The 17,013-nt window shown below is 43.8% G+C and overlaps 1 protein-coding gene across 1 annotated transcript in view; it reads right to left on the reverse strand.

Moving 5' to 3' along the window:
* pear1 (platelet endothelial aggregation receptor 1) overlaps positions 1-16,556 on the reverse strand; it is a 45,159-nt gene extending 28,603 nt beyond the window's left edge. The window contains exon 1 of the mRNA XM_053432461.1: positions 16,336-16,556. The gene's annotated coding sequence lies outside the window, so the exon portion shown is untranslated. The remainder of the gene's footprint in view (positions 1-16,335) is intronic.
* Positions 16,557-17,013: the final 457 nt, after the last annotated feature.

Genomic DNA, 17,013 nt, shown 5'->3' on the forward strand with positions numbered 1-17,013 from the left:
ATCTCAAGAAGTTAGAGAGTCAGCACAGAGACTTCACCCAAGTGAGGGGGACATGTTCTCTCAGAGGATCATCACAGGCCAGAAGAAACAACCTGATGAAGGAAGAGTTTGATATTTGTGTTTCATATTTAAATGACAAACTCTTAAGGAGAAAGCTAATAATCAAAATGATGATGACACTTTCAGTAATTCAACAACTACCTACACAGTTATGAACACATGAAATCTTCCACACAAGGCGTCCACGGCGATGTGGGGTTCAAATGTGGACCAAAGAAATTGGGACTCGAACCTCCAGCCCTGAGATTACTCACAAAAATAAACGAAAAATTATTAAATATTGAATTGATATTGACTTTCAAAATAAAACTTAATTGTCTAGTATTTGCTTTAAACCAAGTGGAAAACAAAGGTTGACCAAGTAGGTTATATATTTTTTTTCACCCCCATTTGTTAGTTTATCTGTTGGGTGGTGAGTTGTTTGGTTTTTGGTTTGTTGGTTTTTTAGAACTTGGGGGACGGACTTAATTTGGGTGTGGATCTGGACAGGGGGGGGGGGGGGGGGGGGGGGTATTTTGCCATTTATTTTGACTTACATCTGTGAGTGTGTGTAACATGGTGTGCTTCGCTGTTTCCTTTCAATCTAACCTCAGATTCCTGACTGTTTATTTTATATACGCAGTTTCAGAGCTAATTGAGGTAGAAAATATTAGTCACCCACTAGAAGGGGAAGTCACGGGGGGAAAGAAAAATAAAGCAGATGGAATAACATATTGGGAGAAAGGCAGAGGAAGAGGGATAGGGAGAGAGAGAGAGAGAGAGAGAGAGAGAGAGAGAGAGAGAGAGAGAGAGAGAGAGAGAGAGAGAGAGAGAGAGAGAGAGAGAGAGGGAGAGAAACCTGCCAAATACCAGTTGGTTTTCATGTCAGCGTTCTCTAATGACAGAACTTTTTTCACATTTCCGAGCTTCTCTTGATGTTGCAGCCTCAAACGTGTTCTTCAAAACTCATAACTACATAAAAACATAAAATGCCTTTTATTCTATGAACTATTTGAAGGCTCCCACATAAAGTCAACGTGGTGAAGAGAGAGCAATGACACATGATCCCACAGGTGCGATGCATTCCTGAGTGTGAATCTGCTGGTGATTTATACCTTGTGTCATATTGTCCCGGTAATAACTCCAATATTTATACCGTGTTCCCATCACAAAGGTTCACAATAGGGTCGCTCGTAAAACTAATTCGATGATGATGGATGTGAGGTTATAGAGAAAATATTGTTTTCAATTCGGGTTTAAATAAAAAACAAAACTGCCTTTGAATAATATAGAATGACAAATGTTATAGAAAAAATTACAGCATTAATTTGAAACACTGTAAATAAAAGGAAATCAGGAAACTTGGTCATGTAAGAATGAAAACATTTATAAAATGCATAAAAGCATGAGATTGATTTTCAGGACTTCGGCGATGCAATTAGATCCAATTGGTTTTTTTCATAATCCCTTGTATAACCTGTTAGTTTTAATTTGATATCATAGTAATAATATTCACTGCAATGGAATACAGTTTCAAAATAAGAGCTGCCTGCCCAACCCACCAGCACACAGCAGAATCAGAAGAAGTGATTTACTCAACCAGTGGTTCCCACAGGGAGGGATGAGCAGTGGTTCTACTCTATTATAATTCCCATTAAAGCAATGAGAGAGCAGAAATGGAGAATCATCGCTCTTGTATCAGGCCGGACTCCCTGGAGCTCGGCCCACCCAAAAGTCAAACCTCCTCAAATTGAGCTGCTGCAGAGGAGATCTTAGCGAACAGGAGTCTGTGGTTCCATGCAGCTCTTCTAAGGGCCCCTCGACGTTCAAACACAGGAAAACCAGTGCACTCTGCGAAATGGCGAACATCAGAAACTGGCAAAAGCTCCAGCAGCAGATGAGGGAGGACAAAAATCAAGTTAAGTGTTTCCTGGCAAAAACGTGGTTAAACTGCACATGATTAAAGCATCGCTCTGCAACATTACACGTAGAAAACCCTTCCACAGCCTTTAGGATATTTAAAGAATCTCTCCCTGACTGAGATCCTCACTGATATCAAACAAACACTTTCCACAGGAGACGACAGCCGACGGGTTCCTGTCACAGATCTACAGCTCGGCTCTCGGAATAACAAATCTATAAAACTGCTCGAGGGCAGAAAACTGACAGAAAAATGGAATAAATTAGCCCGAGACGTCCATGTGACGCACCGACCGCAGCCTCCCTCCCCTCTCCCCCTCCCCTCTCCCTCTCCCCCAACCCACCCCCGCGTTAAACCAGAGTTTCTGTAAACTGCGTATATAAAAACCCATAATCCTTTGCATGCCGGTTCTCGTCTTGTCGGGTTTGGCTGTGAGACCATGGTAGGGCTGGCACACGCTCTGCTCTGTGTGTGTTTGGAAGGAGGCTGGGGAGGGGTAGATGGGGGGGGGGGGGGGTGCAGAGACCCTTAACAACAGCCTGGTGAAACAATTACAGGCCACACCCAGAAATTGAATGTGAGAACGCACCGTTTTACTCAACAAACACACAAACACAAACACAAACACACACACCCGCAGGTTTAACGCCGCTCATTAATTTGGCCACATGATCCACATCGTGCTGTGGAGCATCAGGACGCCTCCATCCACATGATTCACTCCGTCAACAGGCCAGACATCACTTTCAGTAAAAGGTGGTAAGACGCTGCCACGAAGCTGCACCCCCGCACTGGAAAAAAAAAACAGAAACAGAAATCTGAGTGGAAAACTCCCGGCAGCTTCCAGAGCAGTTGACGTTTCTCGGGGGAGTTGCGTGACAAAAGGATGATCTAGTGAGGGAGGGAAGAGGAGAGGAGAGGAGGGGAGGGAGGGAGAGGAGAGGAGAGGAGAGGAGAGGAGGGGGAGGCACAGATCTTGGAAGTCTGAATTTCGCCGAGTGAGCTCCTCGGTGTTTGTTGTCTGGAAGATTCATGAAAGTGAGATGAGGTGACTTTTCACCTTTTGGAACTTAAAGAAACTCTTGCACACCTTTTGCACTTTGATAAATGTTTATTTTTGTCTCCTGTTCCAGACAAACACATCGTCTTAATGTCCCCTCCTCCCTCTGCGACTGCATCTTCGTTATTACACATGACCTCTATGAACTCTACTGTTTCGGACATTTTGCATGCTCACATACAGCCCCTGGTTCCTTCAGGAGATTATCCAGTTAAGTGTATGTTTCTGAAAGCAGCTCTATACATGTGTCAGAAGATCTGACCCAATATGTTGCTCAAGTTTCCAGTAATAACACGATAATAAACAATTTGGATCCTTCGGAGCCGACTGCCGATCTCATGGGTCGTTTTCAAGCTCTGTTAATTGGGAGCAATGAAATAAAAAAGGAATGAAATCACCTCATGTCACCACTTTGTCATCTCGACAACAACACCAGGCCAGTTTTCTTCTGGCAACCTGAAGCTCTGCGGTCTTGGGGTCTTTTTTATTAAGCTGAGAAAAACAGGATATCGCACATGTCCCCCATTACATTCATTTAAACTTCCAGTGAGAACCAAACACTGTGAGTAATGGGGGATTAATCAGGTTGAAGATCTGAGATATGATAAGCTCGGCCTTGAGCGTCACTTCACTATTGTCCCATCATAGAGGAGCTCACCTTGAAGCAACCAAACAAAAACAACAATAAAATAAAGTCAATAGACAAACAGCTGCTGCCATTAGAGGCTTGGCTGTATTTCATTGGTTTAAGATTCTAGTAAATTCCGTATCTTTGGGTTTTATACACGGCTTCACAAAGTGAACCAGCCGTTTAATTACATCGTGTTTTTAAACAGTTTTTGGTGTTTTATAAACGAATCAATCCAACAAAAAAGTTCAGAAAATAAATAGCAGAGTAATTATCAATCAATATAATCGTTGGTTGCAGCCGTGCATCAGTAAAAAAACAACCGTGTAAAGGAGACAAATTCTGGTCATCAGTTTACTTTGGGTTATTACTCGAAAAGGTTTATATGACGTAATGTTGCTGCAGCTCCTCCTGTGTGTGTGTGTGTGTGTGTGTGTGTGTGACAAAGCCTGTTTGTGTTGGAGCTTGACTTGACTAGTGAGGTCAGTGAGGCTGATGTTACAGCCTCTGCGACCCGGTGATGGAGAGCAGAGCCCGTGGATAACTGAGGCTGTGATGATAAGGTTGTTGTGGCAGCGCTGTTGTTTGGGACCACATGAGGACGTGAACATGAGGACGTAAACATGAGGACGTGAACATGAGCTCAACGTGGAGCCGAGGACGTGAACACGAGGACGTGAACACGAGGACGTGAACCTGAGGATGTGGACATGAGGACATGAACATGAGCTCAACGCGGAGCCGAGGCCGATAATCGAGTTGTTTTCTCTCTGTGTCCAGAAATAACAGCAACAACAGCAAAGACAGAACTTGGAATTTAACATGTTTCTGTTTTGAAATACTAGAATTATCTCTCGTTAATGTCTCTAACCCCTGTTTTTATTAAGAAGGGGGGGTGATGGAGATGCTTTGGCTTCACGTTTAGGGAGCCATGATGTCGTCCATCTTTTACATCCAGTCTGTTTAACCACCAACATTGACATTTCATCTTAAAACCGAAAAATGTTTTTCCACTCCTCAGTGTTTCCTTTACCCTGATTTGATTGTGGCGGTGCAATATCAACACTGACCACCACGCATTTCACACATGGATCCCTTTGACCAAATATTTAATGTGACACAACTTGCCCAGGAAACAAATGTCCCAGCCGAACTCTCTGGGGACATCGATGAGAAATCAAACAAACAATCTCGGTTTTTCTTCATTCACGAGCTGTTTACGTTTTGCAGATGTGTGCGATCTAATGTGGTTTTGTGCTGAAGTCGTCTCTTTTCTTTTGTTGGGCCCGGGGGCCTCTGTGCCAGCTGGAGTCCTGCGCTCGACTCGTGCGCTCGCGTACGCAGGACCCACAGTGCAAACTGCCGCCTGCTCCTCCACGCTCCAGACCCAAACCACAGGCAGGGTGACTGCGGCTGCGTTGGTCAGAGAAAGCCGAGGGGGCCGCGAAAACAAACGTAAACTGTGAGACACTAACACACACGGCGACTCCCCTCAGCGGAGCAGAATAAACATAAACACAGACTTACGCACCTTGGATTAAAAAACACGTCCCTTTGCTTTAACAACGCTTTTATCCAAACTTTACTGAGTGAAATGGTGGAAAACCAAAATGGAGGCCCGGGCTGAGGTTTCAGAGGGACATGACCATGCAGCGCTGTAATTACATGTGCCGTAATGCTCTGTCGATCACACTGGTGCACGGACACAAGGAGTCCTTGTAAAAAATAACACAGCCTCTCCACAAACTGTGACCAAAAAACATGGCTCTGCATTGTAAACTCTCGCAGGGAGATCACAGGCGAAGAAAACCTCTCCGTCCACAACATGAGACGCCTGCAGCTCGTGAGGGTTAGAGTGGAGCTTTTAAAAGATCCCAGCATGTCAGCACCAACAAATAACAAATACAGCTTCATCTCCAAATAAAGTGGTTTTCATCCTGTAATGTGGACACGACCTGAATCCTGTGTGTGCTCAGATCTCAGAGGAGGATTCTAGAGGTTTCTGTCCCACTGATCCTGTTTGATCAAGACCTTCAGACTTTTTAAGTTTAGTCTGAACCAAAGAAACTAGAGTAAAAGAGAAGTTCAGTCCGACCAAAAGAAAGGTTTGGTTTGTTTGCACTAGGAAAATGCTTTGATTTGACTTTCGGGCAAATTTCGGGAAGTTGGGACTGAAAATTAACAATAGAAGAAGAAAAAGAAAGTGGGTCACTTGGCCTCCATTCATTCATATTCTCTAGACTACACATGATTGATGTCAGACGCCCCTGTCTACAAACCATAACTGTCACATATAGGGTAGACGCAGTAGGTGATAACGATGACAGGACGCAGTGTGAAACCAGAACTAACTGGATCAAAGGCAAACAATGGATCAAAGACCTGAATCTTGGTCCGGACAGTCAGGTGAGAAAACACCCGAAGAAAAGAAGTCCCAAATTGTAATGTTCATAATAAACAAATTGGACATTTCTGGCCTGATGGTGGCGCTAGAGGAAAAGGCTGATCAGACTTCCTACAAATCCCCATGAGGGCGACATAAATGTGCAAAACAAATTTCCTGAGCTAACTAAAATCTCACTCAATCGGGAATGAAACAACAGTAGTCGAAAATAACAAACACACAACCACACAATAAACAACTGGAGCTGATCAGAAGGTCTGTGGTTGAATCCCAGTCCGCATGCCGAAGTGTCCTTTGGCCAAACGCTGAACCCTCAGCTGCCTCCGGCTGCTGCTCCGGCAGAGTTGGAATAATGTGTATATATAGAAGTGTGAATGGCTGAATGTGACTTGTCTGCAATGTGACAAAAGAATCATACAGTGCAGCAACTATAACCTTTATTTTTATGAACAAACTAACGGTAAAAATAAAGTTAATCTCAGTTTCCTCAAGAAAAGCATGAGGTCAAAAGTCTTGTTTAGTCGGAACAATCCAAAAACTTATCATATTTAAATATTAGAAACGAAAGACAAAGAACCATCAATCACTTGGAATTTTCTCCTTTTAAATCAGTTGAACAATTAATCAATCATCAGAATATTTGCCAATTCTTTCAATCAACGAATCGATTATACTTGATTGATGTTATCAAGTTTCGGGTTTTTTGCATTTTATCCAATAACCTTTAGTTGTTCATTGTGACTTGATGAATTTCTTACACATCTGACAGTGCACTGACCAAATACATATTTCTAAACCAAAAAGTTTGTAGAATTCTAAATTAAATTGATTTTCTTTGACAGTTTTTTTACATGTGTAAAAACGTGTGGAAACCCAGTTTCCGACGGAGCAGCAGCTGCACGGTGACATGTCCCTGACCCTGCTCTCCGTCCTCCAACATTTAATCCTCCGATATTTTGATCCTCATTTTTTTGATCCTCATGTCACAGCGACATTCTCGTGCTCATTTTCCCAGCGTGCAAAAACTAATTTCTTTTAATCAAACCGTCTTTCTCTTCGCTTGATATCGCCTCAGAAAAAAAAACAATTATTTCTGGGCTGATCTTCCAGGGTCAGAAAGTTATGGGAAAACACAGTTTTATCCGCTGTGACTTTAGCTGATCCCCCCCGAGATAAAAATGTATTCATCCATATTCATTAAGAACGCGGAGAATACACAGAACAGGCCGCGGGGTCAAGAGGAGCTTGAGAGAAGAAGCGGCGGCCTCCACTGAACTCTGAACAATCTGTTGATGTTCCAGTTGCCTCGGAGAAGAAAAGCTTCTTTTGTTCAGAGGGAAAAGAGTCGGTAATTATATCAAACTATTGATTCGATGAAAGACGGTTTGTTGTCTTGGTTCAGTCTCTTCTCCTTTGATGTGGACTTGGCCAATGATGGACAATGTCTCGGCTGTTTGCTGCCAAATTAATAAACTGTGTGTGTGGGGGGGGGGGGGGGGGGGGGGCACTGCAGGGATGCTCGTCTCATTTTATCATAATTAGTATAATAACATAACATCCCTCAAGTAGAAAAACTCTGTTTGCAGTGAGGTCGTGTGAAGTTGATAAGCAGCGACAGTCACGTCCCAAACCCCCAAAATAATTACTATTCATGAACGGAACCTGTACCTGTGATTTATCAAGTCTTCATTATTATTGTCTTTATTGCATCATTACGCAAAACTACAGACCACATTTTTGGAATCTTGGTGAAAAGATGCAACAACAAACCATTACTTTTGGACAAAGGGGCAGATCCACAAATCTGTTTTGACTTTTATTAACATCACAGGATTTACTAATTTCGCAGAGAGTAATTCATGGATCTGGATTAAATAAATGAGGCTGATTTGCAGCAGCTTGATAGAATTTAACAGGACTGTCGGACTGGATTGGCTGAGGTTTGAACTCCAGTGATATTAAAGTGTTTTCATTGTTGAATTAAAAAACTACTGAGCTGATTTTCTTGAAACTTGGGGTGTGGGTCGAGGATGAAAGGCAGACTCATTTAAAAGGACGGATCCAGGAATTTCTTTTTTACTTTCTTTAAGATTATGAGATCAAGAAGATAAATGAATAATTCAGAGATCTTTATGGAAAAAAGACATATGTAGAGTGCAAATAGCTATGAACAGGTGGAATGTGGTGCAAATCTGGTTTATGATCAAGACTCAATGAACAAAAATAATAATAATTATGAATATTATTACTGTGTGATAACAAATATTCCTTTCAACTGTATCAGATAATGGATATTTGACCAGTGTTGAATTTGAGCAGTTTGCAGAAGATTTCTGTGTCTGAGCTAAATTCCATGAAATCCAATTTATCCATATTACAAGTGTTGACTGGTGCAGCTGATCGCTCTGTGAGCTCCACTGGAACCATTAAAACACATCAATGAGCCAAACTGGGTTACAACATTGGAGTTGTCGTTTATTTTTGTCGACACACACTGTCCCTGCAGGCGATAGAGCATCAATAGAGCATCAGTTATCAAACCACAACCAACAACAAGCTCACAGTCTACTACTGTTTGAGTAACAACACGGTGTCTCACTGTTTTCTGAAATTGTTTTGTTAAGTGTGTTTTTTGTGAGGTTTAAGAGTTTTGCAAAGTTTAAAAGCCCAAAGTCTCTGATGAAGGGAACCCCCCCCCCATCCACAGAAAACAGACAGGAGCTGAAACCAAGTGTTTGAGACAGAGGCTGAACAGAGGAGCTGCAGCAATGGAGAGCTGCTGTGTCTTCTGAACATTAGAGCATTAAAAGTTTTCAAGTAATAACACAAATTAAAACTATGAACCTAAATATGAGCATTTGAATGGATATTATATATGTATGTAAGCTGTTTTAAATATGTACATCTTGAGGGAGCAATGAAATTAGGGCCACAACCAGAAGTCAGAAAGTATTAAAAGAACTTACAGGTGGATTTGAGTCTTCCCAGCAAATCCATGACTATATCCACTGTCACTGGTGCAAAGGCTCATATATAAAGGATAACCAGAGTGTCACCCTGTGCTTTGTGCACATCTGGATGTACTTTACGAGTGGTGACATATGCAAACCACGGGGACCTCCTACAGTTTGTCATTTTTTACAGTCCGCTCCTCGCAGGCTGGCTGATCGCTGCCGTGCACTCCTCCGATCACTTGTTTGACTCGTACTTTCTCACGAGGGGAAACAGGCGATCAGACCGACGCCACTAACGGGAAACGCTGAAACAGAGCAGGCGGCCAAAAAGTGCCAAGTCATCACAGAGCTCTGCATCGAACATGGACATAAACACAGATGTGCGAACACAGACCATGCTTTCTTCTCTTTCCATTACAACCTTTGTTTTGGCTGCCGAGCGTGCAGGTTGCTTACTCTTGTGGTCGTGACCCTGATGGTCGGGGGGGGCTTTTGTCCAAACTCTGTCAGCGAGGTGTGAACTCGAACCCCGTCTGCTTTTGGCAAAAAAGAAAAGGACCTTGAACACAGAAGCTGAACGAGCTACGGCGTCTATATACTTAATTTAAACCTGCTCTTAACTAGAAGGCTCATTTTCTCCGAGAGAATTACGGTTTGTTGCTCTTTTCTACATTAACCGAGCCCGGCTGTGTGAAAACTCACTGTTCGGTTTGTATGTTTGATAAAATATGAGCTGCCTGTGAGGTCTGTGGCAAACGGCAGGATTCTACGGACCCCTGTCTGCCGGCAGCGTCTGAACAATATCGCAGGAAGCATCATCCTTCCCTGTGACACGAAGGTTGAAGGACGACATATATTTCATATTCATACTGCAGAGAATGTTCCTGAGCAAGAGCTTTAATGTAAGTCTTTAAGTCGTGGCTGCAGGAAGAAGAAAAGAGCAATTTACAGTAACTGAGTTTCACCACACGGCATCTGGATTCCATTAAGACAACACTTCTAATGCGACTGGATGGCAGCTTTGTTTTTCTGTCCTCGCAGCTGCTATGACACAGAGCTGGAAACCATTTCAGCTTGAGTGGACGCTTTTTTTTTTTAATGTCCTGTTGACGATGTTTTTCTGCCTGCAGGATCAACTCAAAGTCCTGTTTCTTTCCCCGAGAAAACCAGTGCGACACCTGGGTGATTTAAGTGTAGCTGCGTGCAGGTTGCTACATGCAACTGGGAGACAGATGTGCATTTCAGTTTGGGGCCATGTGGTCAAATGTCTTCCAGTAACACAGGGACCGTGATAACCGGGAAAGGTTTAGCAGAACGTAAACAAAAGCAGGACCAACTCCAGCACCAGCACCATCAGCAGCAGCAGCAGTACCAGCAACAGTACCAGAAGCACCAGCACCAGAACCAGCACCAGCACCAGCCCCAGCACCAGCACCAGCACCAGCACCAGCACCAGTACCAGCACCAGCAGCAGCACCAGCAGCAGCAGGAGAGTTTCACAGATAGACAGATAGAACTCACTCCAACAGTTATCAGTTATTATCTCTATTGGCTCTTTTTTTCCAGGAAGTCCAGCCTGGGCCTGTAAATTCCTCAGAGTTAAACCACCCTGATTTACAGGCCTTCCTCTGGCACATGGTGTGCTGCCTTTCTGGAGGACAAGGTGGAAACCTGCAACTTATTAACGTGATCATAATTTTCTTTTCTTTTTCTACACATAGACGACCAAACAGCTCCTTCTCCCTCCTCCTCTCCAGATGGGCCTCATCCTGCAGGCGCATGGAAGTGAAAGCCTTATTTTCTTCGCTCAAAAAACTCCATCCACGTGTGCTAGCCCGAAGGTGAACCCTCTGAGATGTTCCTTTACTTAGACTGATTCCCAGCGCTTTTCCCAGCAGTGCCACTAGAGCCCGAGCGGTGTCTATCCCTGGAGGCGGTGCCATTAGTTCACTTTGTTGGACCTCCTTGTGGCCTGTAAAAAGATGAAAGTGGGCTGGACAGAATGTGCTCTGGTTTTGACGCTGGCACCGTTGTGTGTGTTTGTGCAACGCGTTTCGTCCCCAGGGACTTTTTTGGTATGACACCTGCATATCTGTGCAACACAACAGGAAGACGCCGGGGCAAAGAGGAGACGAGAGCCAGATACAAGACACCAAACAGGACATCCTGGGCAGCACAGTGGGAGGGCAGAGGCTGCTGCTGGTGGCAGTGGGGAGGGGAGGGAGGCGTCCACTGGTCTGTCAGTGGATCTGAATTTGATGTTAACAAGTCGAGGAAAACAAGTGCATGGAAACTTCTTCTGCTTCTGGATGCCCGCGGGGAAACAGAAGCAGCGGGAAACACAGCGGGTCGTCTACGAGTCAAAGAAGAGGATTTTCTGAGGCTTTTTACAAAATGCTGCAAATTAGTTTCAGCTATTTACCAGTCACTAATAAAGTGTGCAATTCTGCGGTTGACACATCGCACAAAGCAAAAGTTACCACAAAGTATCTTCATTGACAGCGTCTTTCGAGATAACATGCCGGTCTCGTTACTGTTTAATTGACCACGACTCCCTGGTTCATTATCTCCTGTCTATAACTAACAGTGTCATCTCTTTAGCTGCTGTTCTTTGGGGTTTCTTCTCCTATGGGGCACTAAAACGTTTCAGCAGAATCAATCCCTGTCGCCACTGTTCCTCAGATCCACGCTCTCCTCTCTGTCTTCAATCATCACTGCAGAGCACCAGGGGAACAAAAACTGGGACAAACAATAGGAAGCTGATAGGAAACATCTTGCATGTACATCCAGGTCTGCATCACCACGCTGGCTTCCCTTTGACATGTAAACATATGTGAGTTGAGAGAAAAAGTCCTTGACTGCCGGCGTGGTATCTACACTGGCTCTTCTACTCCCACAGTTTTTTCCATAAGCAAATCTCGTTTGGCTTCTATGTCCTGGGTTTTTTCTTTTTCACAAAGACGCCTTTTTCACCAGGTAGAGCTTGTGCTGTTCTGAGTAATGGCGTCACTGACAAATGGTGATAATCTGTCCTCTTGCCTTTTTTTTCCAGAGACTAGGTTTGTCTTTCAGAGGTGGCCTGGAAAAAGATGGAAAACAAAGTGGAGGGGTGGGGGGGAGAGAGAAAAGAAAATAAGTCCTCTCCATAAAAAGCAAGATGGAGGGACTGGGAGTCACAGCTCCACACAGCTGGTGGAGTGGGTCTGAGCCTGAGCGCAAGAAAAACATCAAGTGTTCTAACAGTTTCATGTCCGAGCGCTGCCAAGCATGACATAGAGGACGTTTGTTTTTCACATGCAGACCTATCGCCCTGCTCGGTCAACTCCTAATTCTTCTCATGGAGGACATCAGCACAACAGATTACACTCTTTAAAAACAAACAACAACATTAACACAACCCCATCTTCATCACACAGATAGAAACACACAGAGAGGGCCTTGAATCTGGTGCTGTATTTCTTCTACATCTCGGGTTTCACTCCAGTCATCCTGCAGAGACGCCACAGCGAGACAACAGCGAGAGCCCCAGAAGTCTTAATGAACAATGTCTCCTCGGCTGCTCCACCCACCCACCCACCGCCCCCCAAAAACACCAACCACCAACATAAGCAACTTCAGGAAAGACCCTCACCACAGTACAAGTAGTCTGTGGTCAACTCCATCGAGCTGCCGCTGGCTCCTCCTCCCGTTGCAGCTCCAAACCCCCCGACCTCTGCTTTTTTAATGATTGGTTATTTGAGCCCAATGAAACTGTGCATGTTCCACAGCCAGAGCCGAGCGACCCAAACCCCCCCGAGCTGGAGGCCTGCAGTCCAATCTGCTCCCGATTATTTGCGCGGCTGCAGAGCATATGGAGTTGAAAGGCTTATGTAAGCCTGTGGTAGGAATATCCAACGCGTGTCACCTTCCTTTGAATTCCCTGTGCTCTTCGGCTTTTTCGTGAAAACTATTTATATATCAAAATAGAGGCTCGAGGAGAAGACAGTTTTTAATTTTTTTACATCTATTTGACTTTCAACACGTAATCCCTGTCTCTGATGCGTAGGCATGACAGCGTGGGATGAACAAACAGAATTCACAGTGACATTATTAAACACACCACAAATAAATACAAGTAAACTTTCCTGCTTTATGTTGGCTATTGACTTTCAGTTCAATAGTGGTTTGTTTGTTGCTTGTACTTGCTGCCATGTTGTTTTATGTGTTTTTGTAGTTTTTTTCTTCTGTTTACTGCTGTTCAGTTGTTGTTGTACAAATAATCAATGGACCACCTGATTGAAAATAGCTTAGAATTAGCACAGCGATTGATATTTGACTCAAAAAGTCACCTTAGCAAAAAGAAAACAAACAAATGAGATCTAGAGTCCACAGCCACCACGGAACAACACATCTCCATGATCCAGTAATGAAGCCAAAATATCCCTGATATGAACGCTGCCATCTTGAGCCCATGAAGTTATTTGGATCTATAGAGTTGGCACAGAGGTCCCGTGGACACATTTTTTAAGTACACAGTAAACTCTATATGCTTTGAATACAAAGACGTCAGGCTGTGATCTGACTTCAATGAAACACAATTGGTGTGTGGCAGTGCGTATAAACATGTCGAGAGAAGTTGTGGCTTTTTCAAAAGACAATGTGCAGACACACTGGGGACCGTGCACGGTACAACAATACAGTTCAATCTCCAGGCGACTGGGGGATCAAATGAACTCTAATGAATCTTAAATCAGTCACTTCTTCTTCTTCTCTTTCTACCTCATCTCTTTGGGACTCTGGTCGGTGTCATCTCCAACCAAAACATATCCGATTGCTCTCCCTCTCCCTCTCCCTCTCCCTCTCCCTCTCCTGGACAAGCAGATGTTAAGTCAGCCAGATCTCCAGCTGTCAGGAGACGGTTTTGTTGCTCAGGCAGACGTAAAAAATGGGTCCCCATTAAACCACTGATAGCTGAAACAGTCTGGAGGAGGCCAGACACATTTTCAAGGGGCGGGCGGTATTTTCCCCCCCACTAATGAGGATCTCATATGAGGACACTGAAGAAAAACAAAGATGGTTCCACTTCAGAGAGGCAACGGCTCTGCTCCTTTACAGACAGAATTCAGTTCATTAAAACTATATGTGCAAGTATAAAAAAGTGGCAAAGGGCTTTTAGGAGGAAACTTGGAGGACAAAGTGAAGTCTGCAGTCAGGGAGACTTCCTGGGGATTTCTGGTTGCCAGAGCAGATGCGAGGTCAGATCCAGACCAGGTGGCTGAGATTCACTCTGATAGTTAATCATATCGGGCCTTCCTCACAGACACTGAGAGCAATGCCAAGGTCTCCTTAATCAAAAAGGCTTCCATTCACAAGTCGTGGATAATAAGTGCAAAAAAGGGCTGAATTCAAGCAGGGATTTTACGGCTCTGCGGAGGGAAATAAATGAGCAGTTTGTTTCCAAAACAGTATGCTTCCATGTACAGCCATTTATCATCTCATAGCGTTAAACTTACAGAGGAGCACGACCGTAAAAACGTCGGCCAAAGAGTGACTGTGAACACGCTCTGTAAGTGCAGCGGTTTGTCTTCAGCTGACGTATGAAATGTCAAATCTCTGCAGATCTCTCCTGCAAATAATGCATCACATTAGATGAAGCGAGGCCACAATTAGTGCATGAAAGCATCTTCAGTGTATCGAGTTTCTTTTTCAGCTACGCATCAGAGACACTCCCCACTTTTGAATGTGCACTAACCAGGCCCAGAGGAACGGACGACCCTCTGCAGAGAATAAAAAAACACTCTCTCCATCTCAATCTGCTTCGTCTGATTAACTCCATCGACAGGACATGAACGTTGAGTCACGCCATCACTCACAGGATGTCACACGGCCGCACGAGGAGCAGCCACCTCGAGGCCACGTTTCACTGGCTTGAGTCACGGCTCCTCTGAGACCCCGGCACGCAGAGCCGGAGCCGGAGCCAGAAGGTTTGGATGAAGTCTCAGGGACTTAATGAAAATCAAACGCAGCAGAGGCCGAGGCCGAGGAGAAGGAGGAAACATTAGCACCCCCCACTCCCAGCAGCTTCCTCTGCCCTGAATCGATAGAGGAGACGTGCCAGAGCAGCTTCTCTGACTCACACGCTCAGGATAGATAAGGGTTTCAAAGCAGAGACACTGATGCAGAACAGACATGAAAAGAATGGAAGGCGCGTAAGGTGGCTGCACAAGGTGGTCCGGCCACGTGATCACCTGAGAAAAGGGTTTGATTCCCTCAGTGCTGGATGACACTGACTGGTCTGTCCACTTGTTGATATGGTTTCATTGTGTGTTTGCTACAGGTTCATTCACATAAAGCACATGAATGAAGAATTGCTGTGATAAACACCCTTTGACAGGCATTGGTGGAATGTAACCACGTACATTTACTGTGCTTATTTTTTAGGTTTTGTTCACTTGAGTATTTCTATTTCAAGCTACTTAATACTTTTATTTCCATTTATTTGAGATTTTAACTACTGGGAAAACGTTTTTGTCTAAAATAAATAGAATATAGTTAAATGTATATGTCTCTGTCTACACCATATGGGTCAGCAAGACAATATTATCATAATACTCTGACATATATATTCTAGCAGCATGAAATTGGCATTTCTACATACGGAACATACTGAATAATTTCCCTGTGTATATTTTGATGTGTATTTAGATCCTTTATTCAAGTAAAAGTAGTCGGGCTGAAATATAAAAACACTAAACTACTTAAAAGTAAATGTTTAAGAGCATTGTAGTAAAAATAATGCTCTCTTTAGATTTTAGATAGATAGATAGATAGAAAGATAGATAGATAGATAGATAGATGGATCTATTATGTAATTTTTACATATGCATGCGTCAGTATTTTCTACTTTACATTTCAAAAGTGAATATTTGTTCTCTCTGTATTCTGACTTGCAGTTGAGTTATGTATTTTTTTTCAAGATTGGTCCTAATGCCAGAAACAGATGGAGCAAGAATTTGTGCGCTTTGGTATTTTTAGGTCCGGGTTACTTAAAGTTAATTTAATAACTGAGATGATGGAACTAACATTTGAATAGAGAGACTTGACACTGTAAGTCTCTCTAAAGCCAGCACACAATGATCTAATGAGCTTTCACCATTTTAGGGACTGAGCTGCTCCACTGTTATTTTCCCATTATGTTCCAATCCCACAAATCAGAATGTATCAGTCGAGTCTATAAGAACTAAACACACGTTCCATCGTAACTGTCACGAATAAAAAAAACATCTTTCCAAACTAATCACAAAACCTTCTGCTTGTTGTTCTGAAACATCCAGCAACAGTTTCACTCACCGGCCAACGGCGACTCCGGGATTCTCTCTGTCGCTCTAATATTTCACTGTGACCCCAACTTCCATGGACGAAGGTGAGAGGAAGAGAAAAGAAAAGATTGTTTTAAAAACTCCCGACACTCGAAGCGCTGGAAAACAATGAAAAGTGTGCGGAGAGAGAGAGAGAGAGAGAAAGAGAGAGAGAGAGAGAGAGAGAGACGAGTCGCATCCAAACGGGGGAGGGTCCTGAAGCGGAGCCAAGGAAAGTGGAAAAAAGTGTGACAGCAGGGACTGAGGAGGAGGGAGAGAGAGGAGAGGAGGAGGAGAAAGGGGGGGGGGGAGGAGAGGGATGATGAAGAGGAGAGGGGAGGGAGGAGGAGGAGAGGGATGAGGAAGAGGAGGGGAGAAAAAAAGGAGGGATAGGGCAAAGAGGAGGTTTGGGGGAGATAGAAACTGAGGGTGTGGTTTTTGTCTTCAGCAGTCGTGCAAAACTGTGTGTGTGTGTGTGTGTGTGTGTGTGTGTGTGTGTGTGTGTGTGTGTGTGTGTGTGTGTGTGTGTGTGTGTGTGTGTGAGAGAGAGAGAGACAGATCGATATTTTTAAGTGTGTTGTTATTGTTTATTTTCTCATTGTCAGTGGAAACACAACTTTAAACTCATCTACGATGGTTAAACTGGTCGTTTTAAATGTCAAGCTGCTGG

The sequence above is a fragment of the Pleuronectes platessa genome, chromosome 10 (genome assembly GCF_947347685.1).
Source record: "Pleuronectes platessa chromosome 10, fPlePla1.1, whole genome shotgun sequence".
NCBI lineage: Eukaryota > Metazoa > Chordata > Actinopteri > Pleuronectiformes > Pleuronectidae > Pleuronectes > Pleuronectes platessa.